This window comes from Schistocerca cancellata, chromosome 6 (genome assembly GCF_023864275.1).
Source record: "Schistocerca cancellata isolate TAMUIC-IGC-003103 chromosome 6, iqSchCanc2.1, whole genome shotgun sequence".
Taxonomy (NCBI): Eukaryota; Metazoa; Arthropoda; class Insecta; order Orthoptera; family Acrididae; genus Schistocerca; species Schistocerca cancellata.
The window spans coordinates 693,585,087-693,607,952 of NC_064631.1; the positions used below are offsets into that span (position 1 = coordinate 693,585,087).

Sequence of the window (22,866 nt, forward strand, 5' to 3'; positions counted from 1 at the left end):
TCAGAAATGACTTTCTGACACTTAAATCTATACTTGATGTTAACAAATTTCTCTTCTTCAGAAACGCTTTCCTTGTCATTACCAATCTACGTTTTATATCCTCTCTACTTCGACCATCATCAGTTATTTTGCTCCCCAAATAGCAAAATTCCTTTACTACTTTAAGTGTCTCATTTACTAATCTAATTCCCTCAGCATCATCCGACTTAATTCTACTACATTCCATTACCCTCGTTTTGCTTTTGTTGATGTTCACCTTATATCCTCCTTTCAAGACACTGTCCATTCCATTCAACTGCTCTTCCAAGTCCTTTGCTGTCTCTGACAGAATTACAATGTCATCGGCGAACCTCAAAGTTTTTATTTCTTCTCCATGGATTTTAGTACCTACTCTGAATTTTTCTTTTGTTTCCTTCACTGTTTGCTCAATATACAGATTGAATAACATCCGGGAGACGCTACAACCCTGTCTCACTCCCTTCCCAACCACTGCTTCCCTTTCGTGTTCTTCGACTCTTATAACTGCTATCTGGTTTCTGTACAAATTGTAAATAGGTTTTCGCTCCCTGTATTTTACCCCTGACACCTTCAGAATTTGAAAGAGAGTATTCCAGTCAACATTATCAAAAGCTTTCTCTAAATGGAAAAAAATATTGATTACTTTTTTATTGAAAATAATATCACACAGGTCCTTAGTCTGCATCATGCCTGACAAAACAGTAGGGGTTTGCAGCTCGCCAGTGGGCGACCCCTAGAAACTGATGGTCAGAAAAGTTTCAGCCCAACGCCAATAATAGTTGAAGGACAATGATCCGCCACAGCACCATCAGCAACGGTCTCAGAGAGTGAGTCGAGCAGAAGACATTCTTATTTGTTCTCAAAAGAAAAATTTTATTCGTTGTATGTCGAGATTAAGACTTAAAGACCTTTAAGTTACCTTCTATACACCGAGAGAACTGGCAGATACACTATGTGTTCAAAAGTATCCGGACACATGGTTGAAAATGACTTACAAGTTCGTGGCGCCCTCCATCGGTAATGTTGGAATTCAATATGGTGCTGGCCCACCCTTAACCTTGATCAAAGCTTCCACTCTCGCAGGCATACATTCAATCAGGTGCTGGAAGGTTTCTTGTGCAATGGCAGCCCATTCTTCACAGAGTGCTGCACTGAGGAGAGGTATCGATGTCGGTCGACGAGGCCTGGCAAGAAGTCGCCGTTCCAAAACATCCCAGAGGTATTCTATAGGATTCAAGTCAGGACTCTGTGCAGGCCAGTCCATTACAGGGATTTTACTGTCATGTAACCACTCCGCCACAGTCCGTGCATTATGAACAGGTGCTCGATCGTGTTGAAAGATGCAGTCGCCATCCCTGAATTGCTCTTCAACAGTGGGGAACAGGAAGGTGCTTCAAGCATCAGTGTAGGCCCGTGCTGTGATAGTGCCACGCAAAACAACAGGGGATGCAAACCCCTTTAATAGAAAACACGGCCACAGCATAATACCACCGCCTCCGAATTTTACTGGACACGCTGGCAGATGACGTTCACGGGGCATTCGCCGTACCCACACCCTGCCATCACGTCACCACATTGCGTACCGTGGTTCGTCACTCCACACGTTTTTCCACTGTTCAATCACCCAATGTTTAGGCTCCTTATACCAAACGGGGCGTCGATTGGCATTTACCGCTCCACCATAAAATCCAAGTTTTATCACCTCGCGTCTGTCTGTCATAGTACTTGCAGTGGATCCTGATGGAGTCTAGAATTCCTGTGTGATGGTTTGGATAGATGCCTGCCTATCACACATTACGACCCTCTTCAACTGTCGGCGGCCTCTGTCCGTCAACAACAGACGAGGTCGGCCTGTGTGCTTTTGTGCAGTACGTGTCCCTTCACGTTTCCATTTCAGTACCACATCGGAAACAGTGGACTTAGGGATGTTTTGGAGTTTGGAAATCTCGCGTACAGACGTATGACGCCCAATAACCTGACCATTTGCGAAGTCCTGAGTTCCGCGGAGCGTCCCATTCTGCTCTCTCACGATGTCTAACGACGTCGCTGATGTGGAGTACCTGGCAGTAGGTGGCAGCACAATGCACCTAATATGAAAGACGTATGTTTTGGGGGTTTCCGGATAGTTTTGGTCACTTAGTGGGTATCGCATTTCAAGGGTAATAGTTGTCCTTTTAAAATTTCTATTTCAATGGGGCTTAGTGCACCATGTGTTAATTTGTACTGGCAACATGTACTATGTATAGAAAGTATGGTCACATGGCAGATGATTGTTCATGGTGTCGCTGGGTCATTATTAGGCTTAGGAATTATATGTAATTGTTGTATTTTTGCAACTGTGACTATTGAGTTGTTGTCAGAAGTATACTAGTTTCATTCGTGTAAAATAGAAAAAGGTAAATTGCTCAAAAATGGTACAGACATGGTTAGTGGATATAAACACAGCGATAGGGAAGCTCTCACGCAGCAAGTGTCCAAATTGTCAGAGAAAAATGAGCAACAGAAAGCTCTTAATGGACAGCTAAGACAGCAGTTAAAAGTTTTACTGGCGGAACAGCAGACACAATTAGGTTTATGGCGGATCTGATAACCCTCTTCTTCGGGGAAACAACACAGGACGTTCCTATGTTTGTAGACTATGCATTCGCCACCTAGCTGGTCAGTTGCACATATTTGCGGATGGACAAGTTACGTATCATGGGAGACTATATCTCGTCTCATGAAGTGCTTAATAATGTATCCAGATCCAGTGAGTTTGGAGAGATCTGCATCAGATATGTATAAAACAGAACATAACAAGGCTTTTTAGGGAGAAACTCAATAGGTTCACACAGAAGGCGAATAAAACAGCGTAATCATTTTCCAGAGAATAAGCAAATTAAATGCGCAGACCTATGAACTGATGTACAAGCCAGGTGCGGACAGAGTCCGGCTCAGAGAAGTGGAAAATAGAGCGTTGGACGTGTTCTATTGAGGGAGCCACAGAGAGTTTTGACAACAGGTATGTATTTAAAATGCTGAGAATGTAGCCACAGCACTTCACGTTGGTATGCATTTACACAAAAAGTGGATAGTGCAACCAGGATGCGTACCGAATGGAAGATATTCAGATCTGGCAAAGAACGTTACCTTAGTAGTCAACATGGACATTTAAAGCCGCAGTATCGCCGTCCGCAATACTATAAATGCCAACAGCTCAGGCGTAAGAGTTGGGACTGTGAATTTATGAAACAGGCGAAGTACAAACGAAACAGTTAAACGCAAGCAGGAATGCTCCTTCAGTCGAGAAGCATTCCCAGAACACTTCAGTACTGCAGAAACGTGAGGAGAGATGGACAATTGCTTGAGTGCTAGGATAAATGAAAGGAACCATAAGTTCTAGCAGATACTGGGGCACATTAATCGGTTGTAAGTCTGGACCTCTTGGACAAGATGAGACTGAAAATGCTGTGATACAGATTTCGTACAACAGAGAATAACGGAATAGACTCAGTGGGGACAACACAGATCAAGTTTAGGGTAGGAAATACATGGTTTCAGGAGCAAACGGATGTGTTACCAACTGTGAGCATCAAATGGCTCTGAGCACTATGGGACTTAACTTCTGAGGTCATCAGTCGCCTAGAACTTAGAACTATTTAAACCTAACTAACCTAAGGACATCACACACATCCATGCCCGAGGCAGGATTCGAACCTGCGACCGTAGCGGTCGCTCGGCTCCAGACTGTAGCGCCTAGAACCGCACAGCCACTCCGGCCGGCAGCTAGGAATATTTAGCTATACTCGGGTTAGACTTTTTGGTGAGGCATCATGCTAAAATCGATCTATGCAAACAAAACAGTTGAACTCTGTAGGAATCAGCATGGGTTCCGAGAAAGACGGTCGTGTGAAACACAGCTCGCGCTATTCGTCCGCCGGCCGCGGTGGTCTACCGGTTCTAGGCGCTCAGTCCGGAACCGCGGGACTGCTACGGTCGGAGGTTCGAATCCTGCCTCGGGCATGGATGTGTGTGATGTCCTTAGGTTAGTTAGGTTTAATTAGTTCTAAGTTCTAGGCGACTGATGACCTAAGAAGTTAAGTCGCATAGTGCTCAGAGCCATTTGAACCATTTGAAGCTATTCGTCCACGAGACTCAGAGGGCCATAGACACGGGTTCCCAGGTAGATGCCGTGTTTCTTGGCCCGCAAGGCGTTCGATACAATTCCCCACAGTCGTTTAATGAACAAAGTAAGAGCATATGGACTATCAGACCAATTGTGTGATTGGATTGAAGAGTTCCTAGATAACAGAACGCAGCATGTCATTCTCAATGGGGAGAAGTCTTCCGAGGTAAGAGTGATTTCAGGTGTGCCGCAGGGGAGTGTCATAGGACCGTCGCTATTCACAATATACATAAATGACCTTCTGGATGACATAGGAAGTTCACTGAGGCTTTTTGCAGATGATGCTGTAGTGTATGGATATGTTGTAACGATGGAAAATTGTACTGAAATGCAGGAGGATCTGCAGCGAATTGACGCATGTTGCAGGGAATGGCAATTGAATCCCAATGTAGACAAGTGTAATGTGCTGCGAATACGTAGAAAGACAGATCCCTTATCATTTAGCTACAATATAGGAGGTCAGCAACTGGATGCAGTTAATTCCATAAATTATCTGGGAGTACGCATTAGGAGTGATTTAAAATGGAATGATCATATAAAGTTGATCGTCGGTAAAGCAGATGCCAGACTGAGATTCATTGGAAGAATCCTAAGGAAATCCGAAAACAAAGGAAGTAGGTTACAGTTCGCTTGTTCGCCCACTGCTTGAATACTGCTCAGGAGTGTGGGATCCGTACCAGATAGGGTTGATAGAAGAGATAGAGAAGATCCAACGGAGAGAAGAGCGCTTCGTTACAGGATCATTTAGTACTCGCGAAAGCGTTACGGAGATGATAGATAAACTCCAGTGGAAGACTCTGCAGGAGAGACGCTCAGTAGCTCGGTACGGGCTTTTGTTAAAGTTTCGAGAACATATCTTCACCGAAGAGTCAAACAGTATATTGCTCCCTCCTACGTATATCTCGCGAAGAGACCATGAGGATAAAATCAGAGAGATTAGAGCCCACACGGAAGCATACCGACAATCCTTCTTTCCACGAACAATACGAGACTGGAATAGAAGGGAGAACCGATAGAGGTACTCATGGTACCCTCCGCCACACACCGTCAGGTGGCGTGTGGAGTATGAATGTAGATGTAGATGTAGATGTAGATGTAGAATCATTTTCAACAGGAGGTACTCAAGGTACCCTCCGCCACACACCGTCAGGTGGCTTGCGGAGTATGGATGTAGATGTAGATGTAGATGTAGAATCACTTTCAACAGGTGCAAATGATTTTGTGTAACAAGGTACACACATTGCTAATGTAGTAGGAACTAAACTGTGTACAAGTATATTAAAAGCTGTTTTGTATGACAGAGTACCAGCAGGTACAGGAAAGTTAATTTGGGTTATGACAGAAGTTGACGTTCCACAAAAAGCTTTATGTTTAATAGACACTCTATCAAATAATGACGTTGAGTGAACAGCATTGTTCTATATGAAGAAGTATAGCACACGCTAGGGAAACAAAGAGACAGGTGATGGTCCTGGTAAGCTTGGATAATTTCGAAATGAAGGACGTAAGTCTTCGAAAGGGATTGATAGCTACATTAAAGGTGAAGAAACAACGGTGGTCAAAGATAGAGCACAATGTCAAGGTTCAAATGGTTCAAATGGCTCTGAGCACTATGCGACTAAACTTCTAAGGTCATCAGTGGCCTAGAACTTAGAACTAACTAAACCTAATTAACCTAAGGACATCACACACACATCCATGCCCGAGGCAGGATTCGAACCTGCGACCGTAGCGGTCACGCGGTTCCAGACCGAAGCGCCTAGAACCGCACGGCCACACTGGCCGGCACAATGTCAAGGAAACCGTCAGCTCATCTACGTTACATAATAATATTAATCACTTATAAGGGTAATGACTCATCGGTCATGGAGTCACTGTCAGTATGGTACAAGAATTTGTTTGATTCGGAAGGTCCTTTACCAGTCACTCCCATAACACACCATTGTATTCCAACAGGTAGTCAAGTACTAGCGCATTTAAGCGCTATAGGTTACTAAAAGATTTCTAGCCATAATAGAACAGTTCATACATCAACAGGTTAAATAAGGCGTAATACAGCACAGTGACAATTTTTGGTCAGCAAGTACAGTAATTTGCCAAAGATAGTTTGCCAAAGACAGAACATGAAAATATAGATTCTGTTGTTGTTATAGAATTTTAAAGGTATGTGCAGTAAGTGTTGCATATCCAATTGCAAATAAAACTGAAACTATGAATAAACTGAGAGTGTAAAACTTTTTTCTGCGATAGATTTCAGGAGTGGGTGTCACCAGATTTAAGTGAGTCCAGAAGTAGGGCGAACCCAGCTTTTACAATATCATCTAGTCACTAACAGTATCGCAAAATGCCTTTTGGGTTATAAAATTCATCTGAAACATTTCAGCGCTTCCTGGATGAGTCCTTCGAGTGTTAAAACCAATAACAGCATGATTTATTTCGAAGATATCATAATTTTTTTCAAAAGACCTAGATGAACGCTCATAGTGCCTAAGTGAAGCATTTGCTAGACGCTAGTCTCACATTAAGCACTGACAAATGTCATTTTGCCCAATCGCAAGTTCTTACCTTCAGAATATTATCAGCAGAGATGGATTCAGGACAGATCCAAACCTTACTTCAACTGTATGTGATTTTTCAGTTCCACACACACTTAAATAATTACAATAATCATTTCTTGGATTCGCAAATTATTACCGAAAATTTATCATATGCTTTGCAGAATTTGCACAACAGTTTATTAGATTATTGAAGAAATGGGCCATGTTTCAGTGTACATCACAATGTCAAGCAGCATTTCAAAATTTGAAAAAGTATTGACTTCAGATCCTCTATTAATTTTTCCTGATCTTACTACTTACTTACTTGCTTACTCCTTGGCACTGCAGCCCGTTTGGGACCTTGTCCTTCTGGACAGTCTCCGTCCACTCTTCTCTGCTGGCTGCCTTGGCTCTCCATCTTCTAACTCCTCTTCTTCTCAAGTCCTCCTCTACGTTGTCAAGAGATCTGGTCCTTGGTCTGCCCCCCTACGCCGTCTAGGTGGTTTTCCTTTGAAAACTTTCCTGATTGTGCTGCTCTCCACCATTCTTTCTACATGTCCCAACCAATGTAGTCTATTACTCTTTATTTCTGTGACGGTATCTGGTTTGTTGTGCAGTTATGTGATCTCATTGTTTCTGATTCGCCAAAACCCGCTACAGGGTGTTACAAAAAGGTACGGCCAAACTTTCAGGAAACATTCCTCACACACAAATAAAGAAAAGATGTTATGTGGACATGTGTCCGGAAGCGCTTAATTTCCATGTTAGAGCTCATTTTAGTTTCGTCAGTATGTACTGTACTTCCTCGATTCACCGCCAGTTGGCTCAATTGAAGGAAGGTAATGTTGACTTCGGTGCTTGTGTTGACACGCGACTCATTGCTCTACAGTACTAGCATCAAGCACATCAGTACGTGGCATCAACAGGTTAGTGCTCATCACGAACGTGGTTTTGCAGTCAGTGCAATGTTTACAAATGCGGAGTTGGTAGATCCCCTTTTGATGTATGGATTAGCACGGGGCAATAGCCGTGGGGCGGTACGTTTGTATCGAGACAGATTTCCAGAAAGAAGGTGCCCCAACAGGAAGACGTTCGAAGCAATTGATCGGCGTCTTAGGGAGCACGGAACAGTCCAGTCTATGACTCGCGACTGGGGAAGACCTAGAACGACGAGGACACCTGCAATGGACGAGGCAATTCTTCGTGCAGTTGACAATAACCCTAATGTCAGCGTCAGAGAAGTTGCTGCTGTACAAGGTAACGTTGACCACGTCACTGTATGGAGGGTGCTGCGGGAGAACCAGTTGTTTCCGTACCATGTACAGCGTGTGCAGGCAATATCAGCAGCTGATTGGCCTCCACGGGTACACTTCTGCGAATGGTTCATCCAACAATGTGTCAATCCTGATTTCTGTGCAAATGTTCTCTTTACGGATGAGGCTTCATTCCAACGTGATCAAATTGTAAATTTTCACAATCAACATGTGAGGGCTGACGAGAATCCGCACGCAATTGTGCAATCACGTCATCAACACAGATTTTCTGTGAACGTTTCGGCAGGCATTGTTGGTGATGTCTTGATTGGGGCCCATGTTCTTCCACCTACGCTCAATGGAGCACGTTATCATGATTTCATACGGGATACTCTACCTGTGCTGCTAGAACATGTGCCTGTACAAGTACGACACAACATGTGGTTCATGCACGATGGAGCTCCTGCACATTTCAGTCGAAGTGTTCGTACGCTTCTCAACAACAGATTCGGTGACCGATGGATTGGTAGAGGCGGACCAATTTCATGGCCTCCACGCTCTCCTGACCTCAACCCTCTTGACTTTCATTTATGGGGGCATTTATAAGCTCTTGTCTACGCAACCCCGGTACCAAACGTAGAGACTCTTCGTGCTCGTATTGTGGACAGCTGTGATACAATACGCCATTCTCCAGGGCTGCATCAGCGCATCAGGGAGTCCATGCGATGGAGAGTGGATGCATGTATCCTCGCTAACGGAGGACATTTTGAACATTTCCTGTAACTAAGTGTTTGAAGTCACGCTGGTACGTTCTGTTGCTGTGTGTTTCCATTCCATGATTAGTGTGATTTGAAGAGAAGTAATAAAATGAGCTCTAACATGGAAAGTAAGGGTTTCCGGACACATGTCCACATAACATAGTTTCTTTCTTTGTGTGTGAGGAATGTTTCCTGAAAGTTTGGCCGTACCTTTTTGTGACACCCTCTATATCATTCACTGGCTCAAAGATTTTTATAAGTATCTTTCTTTCCCAGCTCTGCAACAAGTCCTTATCAGTTTTTGTCATTGTCCAAGTCTCTGAATCATACATCATCACAGGTCTCACTACTGTATGATACACTGTCAGTTTTAGATTCTTACTAAGGCTTCTTGCTTTAAATACTTTAATCAGTGCAAAGAAATTCTTATGACCATCTGTAATCCTTCCATGTATTTCTTCTTTCATATCATTATTCTCAGTTACTAGTGACCTAAGATATTTAAAGCTCTCACAGAGTTCAAATTCTTTCCCATTCGAGAACATGCTTCTTTCTCCTTCACTATACCTTTCCCTAGATGTTAAGATATACTTGGTCTTTGACTGATGATTGTCAGCCCAATCTCCGCTCCATATCTTTCAAATTTTCCAAGCTTTTTTTCCAGTTCCTGTTTCTTCCTGGATAACAAATCAGTATCCTCTGCATATGCAAGATCCTGCGTCACTCTATTAAACAGTATTCCCCTAGGGTTGCCGCTTTGTGTCTTTCGCATTACTCTCTCCAAGGCAACAGTAAACAGAATAGTGGGGAGCACATCACCCTGTCGCAATCCTTGGTTGACTTCAAATGCCTTTGATAAAGTGCCCTCAACATTTACTTTACTTACTGTTCTTCTCAAAGTTCTTTAAGCCAGTCTTATTAGTTTGTTAGCTACTCCCGCATCTTGTATTACTTTCCAGAATTGATCCCTTTTGATACTATCATAAGCTTATTTGAAATCAATGAACAGATAGTGGACATCGATGTAATAACATTTTTCAATGATCTGTCTGATAGTAAAAATCCGATCTGCAGTGGATCTATTAGTTCTGAAACCACACTGACACTCTTCTGCATATATACTGAGTCGGCCCGCCATGATTTTTCCTAATACTTTAAATACTATACAGAGCAGTGCAATTCTTCTGTAATTCGCAGAGTCAGCTTTGTCATGTTTATTGTTTATAGGACAGAGTATAGCTGTACTGCGCTGTTCCGGCATATTTTCTTTCCGCCATATTTCCACTATGATCTCATGCAAAACCCTTATTTGCTTTTCTCCACCATATTTTATCGTTTTTGCTGTAATGTCATCTTCTCCTGCAGCTTTATTATTTTTAAGAGTCTTCATACTAGCTTTAACTTCTTCAAATATAGGTTCCTTGGCAGTTTCCTGGTATTCCTCTTCTCTGTTTACTTCCTGCTCCATCTCTTCTACTATAGCAGCATCTACTTCACCTTCGTTTTCCTGATTTTGCTAAGGAATTGATATTATCTTGTGATGCAAGCAGTTCAGCTTTGTATGTCACATTAAGTCTAACTGCAGATGGACAAGAACATCTGGTAGCTCATGTGTCTCGACAGCTAAATAAGGCTGAGCAAATTTAGTCTACTACAGAAAAGAATGGACTCGTGTCCTCACAAGAACCAGACAGGCTTCTCACGAACCAAAACTAGTCGTTAAAGGTCGCATTTGACAACTGGGAGGTAAGAAATGAAATCCGACGTTTACAGAGTACATTTATAAATGTATCTGCTGGAAGCAGAAAAAGGGGAAATGCTAACAAATACCAAGAATTGCAGTTTTCTTACGGGAAACTTCAGTCAAAGTTGCAGCAGATGACAGGAATAATTCCAGAAATGCTAGTACGAAAGAAAAGAGGGTGGTTAGATGATACTGGGAAGTCATTAAAACGGTATTAGGGACAGCAGATAACGATGACATCCTAAATTTAAATACTACGATAGGGATAGTACAAGAAATGGAGACGAACACAGAAACTAAAGTTAGTTGCCATACAACATAAATTACAAATATGGAACAGGGGATGTTCAACATAAAGAAAACTATGCACAGAATAAGAACCGAGTTGCAATAGTATACGAAAGGAACGCAGGAAAAATTGAATAAAGCTTAAGAGAGATACACAATTAATTGGTTACATTGTACTGGCAAAATGCCACCAAGTCGATGCCCAAATTCCCTTACTTAATTAAAAGTGTCTTGCACTCGGAAGTTAATGTAAATTTACCCCCGTGATACGCTTTCCCAGGACGGCGTCAGTTGTCGGAATTAAAGTCTTAGCACAAGTTATCGTTACACTCGCTCCCTTGCACACCATTGGAGCTCGATTGGTGGAGCGGGGAAATGCCGAATATGACAAGATAATATACATAGGTCGATGGTTCGAATATAGTCTGCAACGGTATTTTAACTCATTTATAAAACCAGTCGACAGTCCTTTCATGTTAAAATCAAATCACAATTACAAAACTTCACCGCACAGATAAAAACAGAGTATTATCGTGTTTTCCTTAGCGTTTACATGCGCTTACATTTGCAACAGCTGTTCACACACGTCACATTCAAACAGCTATTGTTTAGTTAATGTGACCACAGACTTTTTACCTTATTAGGACCAATCCTTTTTGTATTTTCGTACTGTCGAGCTAGGATCTTTATTGTTTCAGCTTTTAAAATTTCATTATCTTACAGGGTGTTTCAAAAATGACCGGTATATTTGAAACGGCAATACAAACTAAACGAGCAGCGATAGAAATACACCGTTTGTTGCAATATGCTTGGGACAACAGTACATTTTCAGGCAGACAAACTTTCGAAATTACAGTAGTTACAATTGTCAACAACAGATGGCGCTGCGGTCTGGGAAACACTATAGTACGATATTTTCCACATATCCACCATGCGTAGCAATAATATGGCGTAGTCTCCGAATGAAATTACCCGAAACCTTTGAAAACGTGTCTGGCGGAATGGCTTCACATGCAGATGAGATGTACTGCTTCAGCTGTTCAATTGTTTCTGGATTCTGGCGGTACACCTGGTCTTTCACGTGTCCCCACAGAAAGAAGTCACAGGGGTTCATGTCTGGCGATTAGGGAGGCCAATCCACGCCGCCTCCTGTATGTTTCGGATAGCCCAAAGCAATCACACGATCATCGGAATATTCATTCAGGAAATTAAAGACGTCGGCCGTGCGATGTAGCCGGGCACTATCTTGCATAAACCACGAGGTGTTCGCAGTGTCGTCTAAGGCAGTTTGCACCGCCACAAATTCACGAAGAATGTCCAGATAGCGTGATGCAGTAATCGTTTCGGATCTGAAAAATGGGCCAATGATTCCTTTGGAAGAAATGGCGGCCCAGACCAGTACTTTTTGAGGATGCAGGGACGATGGGACTGCAACATGGGGCTTTTCGGTTCCCCATATGCGCCAGTTCTGTTTATTGACGAAGCCGTCCAGGTAAAAATAAGCTTCGTCAGTAAACCAAATGCTGCCCACATGCATATCGCCGTCATCAATCCTGTGCACTATATCGTTAGCGAATGTCTCTCGTGCAGCAATGGTAGCGGCGCTGAGGGGTTGCCGTGTTTGAATTTTGTATGGATAGAGGTGTAAACTCTGGCGCATGAGACGATACGTGGACGTTGGCGTCATTTGGACCACAGCTGCAACACGGCGAACGGAAACCCGAGGCCGCTGTCGGATCACCTGCTGCACTAGCTGCGCATTGCCCTCCGTGGTTGCCGTATGCGGTCGCCCTACCTTTCCAGCACGTTCATCCGTCACGTTCCCAGTCCGTTGAAATTTTTCAAACAGATCCTTTATTGTATCGCTTTTCGGTCCATTGGTTACATTAAACCTCCGTTGAAAACTTCGTCTTGTTGCAACAACACTGTGTTCTAGGCGGTGGAATTCCAACACCAGAAAAATCCTCTGTTCTAAGGAATAAACCATGTTGTCTACAGCACACTTGCACGTTGTGAACAGCACACGCTTACAGCAGAAAGACGACGTACAGAATGGCGCACCCACAGATTGCGTTGTCTTCTATATCTTTCACATCACTTGCAGCGCCATCTGTTGTTGAAAATTGTAACTACTGTAATTTCGAAAGTTTGTCCGCCTGAAAATGTACTGTTGTCCCAAGCATATTGCAAAAACGCTGTATTTCTATCGCTGCTCGTTTAGGTTTTATTGCCGTTTCAAATATACCGGTCATTTTTGAAACACCCTGTTCGTAAGATGAAGTAAAGTCTGCTTCAGACACTGTTGTTAGTTGACACTCACAAACAGCGCAGCCCTTACGTTTGTGTTACCTGCATGTTGCACGTGCCTTATACCTCTCCCCAGTGAAAACCTCGCCGTCCTATACCTCATTGTACTTTGGGAGTGTGGTTATATATTCACCGCTACAATAAAATCTTTCTCACGCTATTTCCATATTTCGTGTAAAGCTTTAAAGATTTACCAAGCTCCCAGGATTCAAGCCGGTGGTTATTTCACCCGCAGTCACATGCGCTATCCGTTTCACAACAGAGCGCTCTCTTCTGTCTATCTTGTACAGCGTAAAACAGCACTAAGATTTGGCAGAATTAAATTTATTGAGTTTTGATCGTATTTCATCGCTGATCGTCGACAACCTAGAAACAAGGTAGGGATCCATTTGCAAAAATTACACAATTCCTTAGGTTTGAGCGGGTTTAATGATGCAGAAGGGAGCTGGGAAAAGACTTTCCGTTCTTGCACATATCGCCGTTCTAAATAGGTGGAGCATAAACGCATCCATTTTCGTAAGGTTTCCACTATCAGCGTTCACGAAATTACTTTCTGTAGTTACTTGAAAGCTCTAACTGTGTTCTGCATCTTGAAATAGCCAAACTATTTGCAGAAAAAGTGTGTAAAAATTTAGTAGCTTCGGCAAACACCCCCGTAACATATGTATAGCTTCGTCCTATTCCTAGCCTGTTACGTCACCAGAGCTTCAGCACATAACAGAGCAAAAACAAGAGATATTTTGTAAGATTATTGACCGTAAATGCAACTTGAGTGTTATAATCTCTCGGAATAACAACAATCCGAACCATAGTTTTAAAATAGGAAAATAGCCTATTTCTTCTAGTCACAATTTCCTGCCAAAGACGGCTGATAACGAAACACAGGGTATGACAATTTAAAATGTTTCAGTACTAATTAAGAAATGTCTCCTACAATAAGACCAGAAAAGAAATTTTCACACAAAAAAAGTATTAAGCCGCGAAAAGCAAGTAAACGGAATACACGAAGAGATTTGGGACAGGAATATACTTCTGTCACAGGAAATATAACGCTAAAATACAACAGCTGAACCTGCAGCCTTTTCTAGCGTCTGCATTTGTGTTCGACCTTACATAGCTCTCTGTGTTTCCCCATCTCTTTGTCCAACCCCTGTACCTTCAATACAGCTGTGGTGATTCTTATCAATGTTAATCTAAATCAAATGTGGATCAGAAGATGATCAAGAAACTGAAGCTTTTGATTTAGAATCTTTAGTTAATATACAGTGGCAAAGCTGAAACAATTCTACTAGACTGTGTGAAAGAAAAATTATACAAGAATTTAGTGAAACACCTAAACTACTTCTCACTTATGTCATATTTGAGGGAAAGATAGTCGTGAGAAATTGCGCTTATAAAGAAGACAACTGTGCTTCATACGAGTTTGACATAATTGCAATTACAAGACATGGCAGTCGAAGCACTGGTCAAAAAACTTTTTAAAGTCAAGAGCAGATATTTCCATTTCATCCAAGTTTTCACACACTTCGATCACTCACTTCATAATATTCGCATAACCATTAGTACAAGAAATAGATGCTTTGAGCACTGGCCCGTATTCCAGTTATCCATTGTGCAAACTGAGCATAAACATACTACCACACTCTAATTTAGTAATAAATTCGGTGGAATCTATAAACTTGCTGATTTCTTCGCACACCATTTCAAAACACTTTTACAGTGATGTTTCTTGCTGTTTTGAGTGCATACTCTTTCATACCGATCATAAACGTGCTATCACACACAGTCTAAAGCCACATTCGTAAATAAAACTGTGACTGTCTTACTTCTATTCAGGTCTACAACATATTCTTTATTCAGTAAAATGAATTCCAGTGGAAATCCCACATACAAAAATTATGAAAGGAAGATACAAACTCCTGAGGTATTTACCCTAAAAGACATTACCGGTATGTCTAATATTGCACATATATAGAAGTAAATATTGCAAAATATTAATATTGTGATCATTATGATCCAACAGTTCTCTGTGTTTGTACGAGGTTCCACCATGGGTCCCGGTAACTTGTTCCACGCGTGTTGACACCGACGCGTATAAGAGGTGGATGGCGTTCTGTGATATAGCCATCCATGCTGCACTCACCTGGCTCCAAAGTGCATCTGTGGTGGTTGGCATTGGTTCAGCGCTGCACCCGTCGCTTCACCATATCCCACACACTTTCGGCTGACGAAAAGTCTGGTGATCTGGCTGGCCAGGGCAAAAGGCTGACATCCTGCGACACCAAGAAGACACGCGTTCATGCAGTAACATGTGGTCGTGCATTGTTTTGCTGAAAATTGGCGTCTGGGGTGTTGCGCATAACGGGCATGGCGACTGGTCAAAGGATGTCACTCACGTAAGAGACACTGGCCACAGTGCCCTGGACAAGCACCAAACATCACCCCACGCCATAAGGCGTTGAGTTGGCGCTGTACGAGGTGCATTTAAGTTCTAAGGCCTCCGATTTATTTTCTCCAGACTGCAAACAGATAGAAACATGCGCATTGTTTTAAAATGAGGCTACGTTCATTGTCAATACGTCCCAGAGATGGCAGCACCGTACCGCAGATGGAATTTTACCGCCAGTGGCGAGAATGAGAACTGTTTTAAATACTTAAAATGGTGACGTTTTCCTTACTTGAACAGCGTGCGATCATCCGTTTTCTGAATTTGCGTGGTGTGAAACCAATTGAAATTCATCGACAGTTGAAGGAGACATGTGGTGATGGAGTTATGGATGCGTCGAAAGTGCGTTCGTGGGTGCGACAGTTTAATGAAGGCAGAACATTGTGTGACAACAAACCGAAACAACCTCGGGCTCGCACAAGCCGGTCTGACGACATGATCGAGAAAGTGGAGAGAATTGTTTTGGGGGATCGCCGAATGACTGTTGAACAGATCGCCTCCAGAGTTGGCATTTCTGTGGGTTCTGTGCACACAATCCTGCATGATGACCTGAAAATGCGAAAAGTGTCATCCAGGTGGGTGCCACGAATGCTGACGGATGACCACATGGCTGCCCGTGTGGCATGTTGCCAAGCAATGTTGACGCGCAACGACAGCACGAATGGGACTTTATTTTCGTCGGTTGTGACAATGGATGAGACGTGGATGCCATTTTTCAATCCAGAAACAAAGCGCCAGTCAGCTCAATGGAAGCACACAGATTCACCGCCACCAAAAAAATTTCGGGTAACCGCCAGTGCTGAAAAAAAGATGGTGTCCATGTTCTGGGACAGCGAGGGCGTAATCCTTCCCCATTGCGTTCTAAAGGGCACTACGGTAAAAGGTGCATCCTACGAAAATGTTTTGAAGAACAAATTCCTTCCTGTACTGCAACAAAAACGTCCGGGAAGGGCTGTGCGTGTGCTGTTTCACCAAGACAACGCACCCGCACATGGAGCTAACGTTACGCAACAGTTTCTTCGTGATAACAACTTTGAAGTGATTCCTCATGCTCCCTACTCACCTGACCTGGCTCCTAGTGACTTTTGGCTTTTTCCAACAATGAAAGACACTCTCCGTGGCCGCACATTCATCAACCGTGCTGCTATTGCCTCAGCGATTTTCCAGTGGTCAAAACAGACTCCTAAAGAAGCCTTCGCCGCTGCCATGGAATCATCGCGTCAGCGTTGTGAAAAATATGTACGTCTGCAGGGCGATTACGTCGAGAAGTAACGCCAGTTTCATCGATTTCGGGTGAGTAGTTAATTAGAAAAAAAATCGGAGGCCTTTGAACTTGTATGCACCTCGTATGTCTTCTGCCAATGCAGTCACTGTGATGTCGCTCTCTCTGTCTGCAAAGAAACAAAGTGCGGCCATAATTTTCGAACAAACAGAACCTGGATTCGTCCGAAAACACTACCTGATGCCATCCTGTTTTAACGTCATTACTTATTCTAGGATTGAGAACAACTGTGTAAGGTGAAATGACATGTTTAATGTCGCAATTTTAAGCACAAAATTACACGCTTTTAAACAGTTTTCAATTTGACACCCTAATAACAGTTGTCAGGATAACGCATCGCAACAACATCAAAATGTGAAATAATCCTACACACAACAATATTAAATATTAACTCTCAGAAACAATATTAATTCTAAACACAACAATATTATAGTTTAATTTGAAGTTTCTGTACAAAATTGTTCCTACAGTTCATAGTAATTGACTGTGTAAGGTGAAATGACATTTTTAATGTCGCAATTTTAAGCACAAAAATACACGCTTCTAAACAGTTTTCAATTTGACAACCTAATAACAGTTGTCAGGATAACGCATCTCGCCAACATCACAATGAGAAATAATCCTATACGCGACAATATTAAATATTAACTCCCAGAAAGAATATTAATCCTAAACACAACAATATTAAAGTTTAATTTGAAGTTTCTGTACAAAATTGTTCCTACAGTTCATAGTAATTGACGGAAAGTCATCGAGTAAAACAGAAGTGATTTCTGGCGTTCCCAAAGGTAGTATTACAGGCCCTTTGCTGTTCCTTATCTATATAAACGATTTGGGAGACAATCTGAGCAGCCATCTTCGGTTGCTTGCAGATGACGCTGTCGTTTATCGAGTCATCAAAAGATCAAAAGAAATTGCAAAACGATTTAGGAAAGATATCTGAATTGTGCGAAAAGTGGTCGTGGATCCTAAATAACGAAAAGTGTGAGGTCATCCACATGAGTGCTAAAAGGAACTCGTTAAACTTCAGTTACACGATAAATCAGTCTAATCTAAAAGCTGTAAATTCAACTAAATACCTAGGTATTACAATTACGAACAACTTAAATTGGAAGGAACACATAGGAAATGTTGTGGGGAAAGCTAACCAAAGACTGCGTTTTATTGGCAGAACAGTTAGAAAACGTAACAGACCTACTAAGGACATTGCCTACAGTACGCTTGTCTGTCCTCTTTTAGATTACTGTTGCGTGATGTGAGATCCTTACCAGATAGGATTGACGGAGTACATCGAAAAAATTCCGAGAAAGGCAGCACGTTTTGTATTATAGCAAAATATGGGAGAGACTGTCACAGAAATGATACAGGATTTGAGCTGGACATCATTAAAAGAAAGGCGTTTTTCGTTGCGACGGAATCTTCTCACGAAATTCCAATCACCAACTTTCTCCTCCGAATGCGATAATATTTTGTTGACACTGACCTACATAGGGAGGAACGATCACCACGATAAAATAAGGGAAATAAGAGCTCGTATGGAAAGATATGGGTGTTCATTAATTCCGCACACTACAGGGGTATTACAAATGATTGAAGCGATTTCACAGCTCTACAATAACTTTATTATTTGAGATATTTTCACAATGCTTTGCACACACATACAAAAACTCAAAAAGTTTTTTTAGGCATTCACAAATGTTCGATATGTGCCCCTTTAGTGATTCGGCAGACATCAAGCCGAGAATCAAGTTCCTCCCACACTCGGCGCAGCATGTCCCCATCAATGAGTTGAAAGCATCGTTGATGAGAGCTCGCAGTTCTGGCACGTTTCTTGGTAGAGGAGGTTTAAAAACTGAATCTTTCACATAACCCCACAGAAAGAAATCGCATGGGGTTAAGTCGAGAGAGCGTGGAGGCCATGACATGAATTGCTGATCATGATCTCCACCACGACCGATCTATTGGTTTTCCAATCTCCTGTTTAAGAAATGCCGAATATCATGATGGAAGTGCGGTGAAGCACCATCCTGTTGAAAGATGAAGTTGGCGCTGTCGGTCTCCAGTTGTGACATGAGCCAATTTTCCAACATGTCTAGATACACGTGTCCTGTAACGTTTTTTTCGCAGAAGAAAAAGGGGCCGTAAACTTTAAACCGTGAGATTGCACAAAACACGTTAACTTTTGGTGAATTGCGAATTTGCTACACGAATGCGTGAGGATTCTCTACCGCCCAGATTCGCACATCGTGTCTGTTCACTTCACCATTAAGAAAAAATGTTGCTTCATCACTGAAAACAAGTTTCGCACTGAACGCATCCTCTTCCGTGAGCTGTTGCAACCGCGCCGAAAATTCAAAGCGTTTGACTTTGTCATCGGGTTTTAGGGCTTGTAGCAATTGTAAACGGTAAGGCTTCTGCTTTAGCCTTTTCCGTAAGATTTTCCAAACCGTCGGCTGTGGTCATTTAGCTCCCTGCTTGCTTTATTCGTCGACTTCCGCGGGCTACGAGTGAAACTTGCCCGCACGCGTTCAACCGTTTCTTCGCTCATTGCAGGCCGACCCGTTGATTTCGCCTTACAGAGGCATCCAGAAGCTTTAAACTGCGCATACCATCGCCGAATGGAGTTAGCAGTTGGTGGATCTTTGTTGCACTTCGTCCTGAAGTGTCGTTGCACTGTTATGACTGACTGATGTGAGTGCATTTCAAGCACGACATATGGTTTCTCGGCTCCTGTCGCCATTTTGTCTCACTGCGCTCTCGAGCGCTCTGGCGGCAGAAACCTGAAGTGTGGCTTCAGCGGAACAAAGCTTTATGAGTTTTTTTTACGTATCTGTAGTGTGTCGTGACCATATGTCAATGAATGGAGCTACAGTGAATTTATGAAATTGCTTCAATCATTTGTAATAGCCCTGTATATGAGATTGGAGTAATAGAAAATTGTGAAGGTGGTTCAATGAACCCTCTGCCAGGCGCTTAAATGTGATTTGCAGAGTATCCATGTAGATGTAGATATAGACACATACATTATGATGTTGGTGAGTACTACGAAAATCGTCCGATTCCGGTTCAAAGTTCGGTACTATTCAGGATGGCAATCAAGTCTACGGTGGATGGTTAGTTTTGTGACAAATTGAGCGAAAGATTACCCAAGGCCGCTCGAGCTTACAGTGAACGCAAGCTGGTGAACCAACAAAGTTTATGCCTCTGTGCTCGGTATTTACCTTAAGCTCCGACAAGCTGCTGTCTTCTAGGCTGCTCTCTTCCACTGAAATTCCTGTAATACTAATCAAACCTTTGCTGAACTTTCCAGCAGAAACTTTCCCTATGTTCGTCGTTACGCGAGAAAACATGTACTCAGCCCTAGTCTTTGTAGGTGGAGATATACACGCGAATAGTTGGAGCAGAGTGCATGTTATAGTGCCCTCTCAGTTCGCGCAAGAACAATTAACTAATTGATTGCTTCGTTTCTCCACAGTTGGAGCTAAGCGTTGCTACAGCTATTGTCTAGCTGGATTTCAGCCTCTGTGAACGCAGTGTTCACAAAAATTTCTTCTCTGCATCTTACAGAATATTAAGCGCTCCGTTCTGCACTTGACGCCAGTTCAGAGAAGAGACCCCAAAAATTTTTCTCTTGTCTTACTCATTAAGTTAGAACAGGTGGACGGTTTCAAGTACTTAGGATGCATATTCTCACAGGATGGCAACATAGTGAAAGAACTGGAAGCGAGGTGTAGCAAAGCTAATGCAGTGAGCGCTCAGCTACGATCTACTGTCTTCTGCAAGAAGGAAGTCAGTACCAAGACTAAGTTATTTGTGCACCGTTCAATCTTTTGACCAACTTTGTTGTATGGGAGCGAAAGCTGGGTGGATTCAGGTTACCTTATCGACAACGTTGAGGTTACGGATATGAAAGTAGCTAGGATGATTGTAGGTACTAGTAGATGGGAACAATGGCAGAAGGGTGTCCACAATGAGGAAATCAAAGAAAAACTGGGAATGAACTCTATAGATGCAGCAGTCCGGGCGAACAGGCTTAGATGGTGGGGTCATGTTACACGCATGGGAGAAGCAAGGTTATCCAAGAGACTCATGGATTCAGCAGTAGAGGGTAGGAGGAGTCGGGGCAGACCGAGGAGAAGGTACCTGGATTCGGTTAAGAATGATTTTGAAGTAATAGGCTTAACATCAGAAGAGGCACCAAAGTTAGCACTGAATAGGGGATCATGGAGGAACTGTATAAGGGGGGCTATGCTCCAGACTGAACGCTGAAAGGCATAATCAGTCTTAAATGATGATGATGATGATGATGATGATGATGTCTTACTCATGGCCGAACTGCCTCCCCCACCAGGGTTCATTCATTCTTCCCATCACGGCCTTTTTCGACCAATAGGAGTATTCCTCTTATTTTCTGGAAACTCTCTCTACCAATCGCAATGTCCCTTCTTTAAACTGCATCGAAACTTTAGTATTTTTGTCCTTCCTAGTGCGGTGCCGCCAATTGGACGTTTTGTGCCCAGTCTAGATGTCTAAAGTTCATTGACCTTCACATGTGTTGCAGTCGCTGGACACGTGATCGAAATGCGTCACTGGTTTTGTTCGTACCCCTTTGGAATTCCGAAACGCAGCTTTCTAAAGCTTTTTCTCTGTCCCTCTGCAGATGTGCTGCTACACGCGTTTCTCCCACCTGAATCACCTGGTCGGGCCGTTGACTTTCCACCTGCCACCCCTTTAAGTGGTTTCCATGGTAACCCCCGCGGCGCGCCTTCTCTTCTGCCCTTGTCCCTCTAGCTTTCAAACTAAAACGATTCGCGCTACTTGTTCCACCTTCCACTCAAAGACATGCGTTATATAGGAACTGTGTGTTAGTTACCGTCGAGTGACTGTCATCCCTTTTGCATTACATACTGGTAGACAAATTTTCTCATAACCACTGAATTACATTAGGTTTCATATTCATCTTCTCGTTGCAATGTATCTAGCTCTCATGTAAGGTGTGAATCTGACCTTCATTTATTCTGCCACCTTACATGTCCTCCTCCTTCCACCTTCAATTTTGTAATGAGTCAATCAGTGGTTGAGAAATTCATTAAAGTCAGTGCAAAATTGCTTGCAACTGCTGACTGTAGCAATTGACATATTTACTGACCATTTTCCTATTTTAATATTTTGTATAATTCAAGCAGTGGTTCGGTTCAGACTCTTTTTTTTACATTGCACTCGATTTTCTGATCTTTTGTACCATTCTATTGAAATAATCTAAGAAATTTTTTTCTTTTAAATATAGTTGACCACATTTTAAAATTTTGTTGTAATTCAAACAATGTTAGTATATATTTGTAAATTTGTATCATCTTAAAAAATTCCTTCTTTTTTGTGGAGACTGATGTATCTTGTTTAGCTAATTTATGTTAAATGATGATGGATATGTACTGAAGTTGAGGAAACCTCCATTAAATATTATCCTCCTCTTTTATAATAAATATTACTTTAAATGGACACCCTAGCTGCAAACGGGCGTTGATATACTTCATTGGGGACATGTTGGAAGTGTGTGCCCTGACTGGGACTCGAACCCAGGACCTCCTGCTTACGTGGCAGACGCTCTATCCATCTGAGCCACCGAGGGCACAGGGAATAGTGCGCCTGCAGGGACTTATCCCTTGCCCGCTCCCTGTGAGACCCACAGTCCCAAAATGTCCACACCACTGCATTTGTAGTGCGCCTAATAGATGTTTGCCCATCACACTCATTACTCGTGGCAGATTAATCTACCAAGTTCGGGCCTAGCGTGTGCGTTCGCACAAGATGGTCAATGGCCGGAAAGGCATATTTTAACTATATATGATGGTAGTATCTGTTCCCGAAAGAACAGTAACCATTGATGACCACGAAGCTTTACTAGAATGAAATGATAATTAAATGGAAACCCTAGCTTCAAAGGAGACGTTGATATACTTCACTGGGGACATGTTGAAAATGTGTGCCCCGACTGGGACTGCCATGTAAGCAAGAGGTCCCAGGTTCGAGTCTTGGTCGGAGCACACATTTTCAACACGTCCCCAATG

At 42.6% G+C, this 22,866-nt stretch overlaps 1 non-coding gene across 1 annotated transcript; it reads right to left on the reverse strand.

The window, feature by feature from the left end:
* Positions 1–22,353: 22,353 nt before the first annotated feature.
* Trnat-cgu (transfer RNA threonine (anticodon CGU)) lies at positions 22,354–22,428 on the reverse strand. Its single transcript has one exon. It is a non-coding gene; the product is annotated as a tRNA-Thr (tRNA).
* Positions 22,429–22,866: the final 438 nt, after the last annotated feature.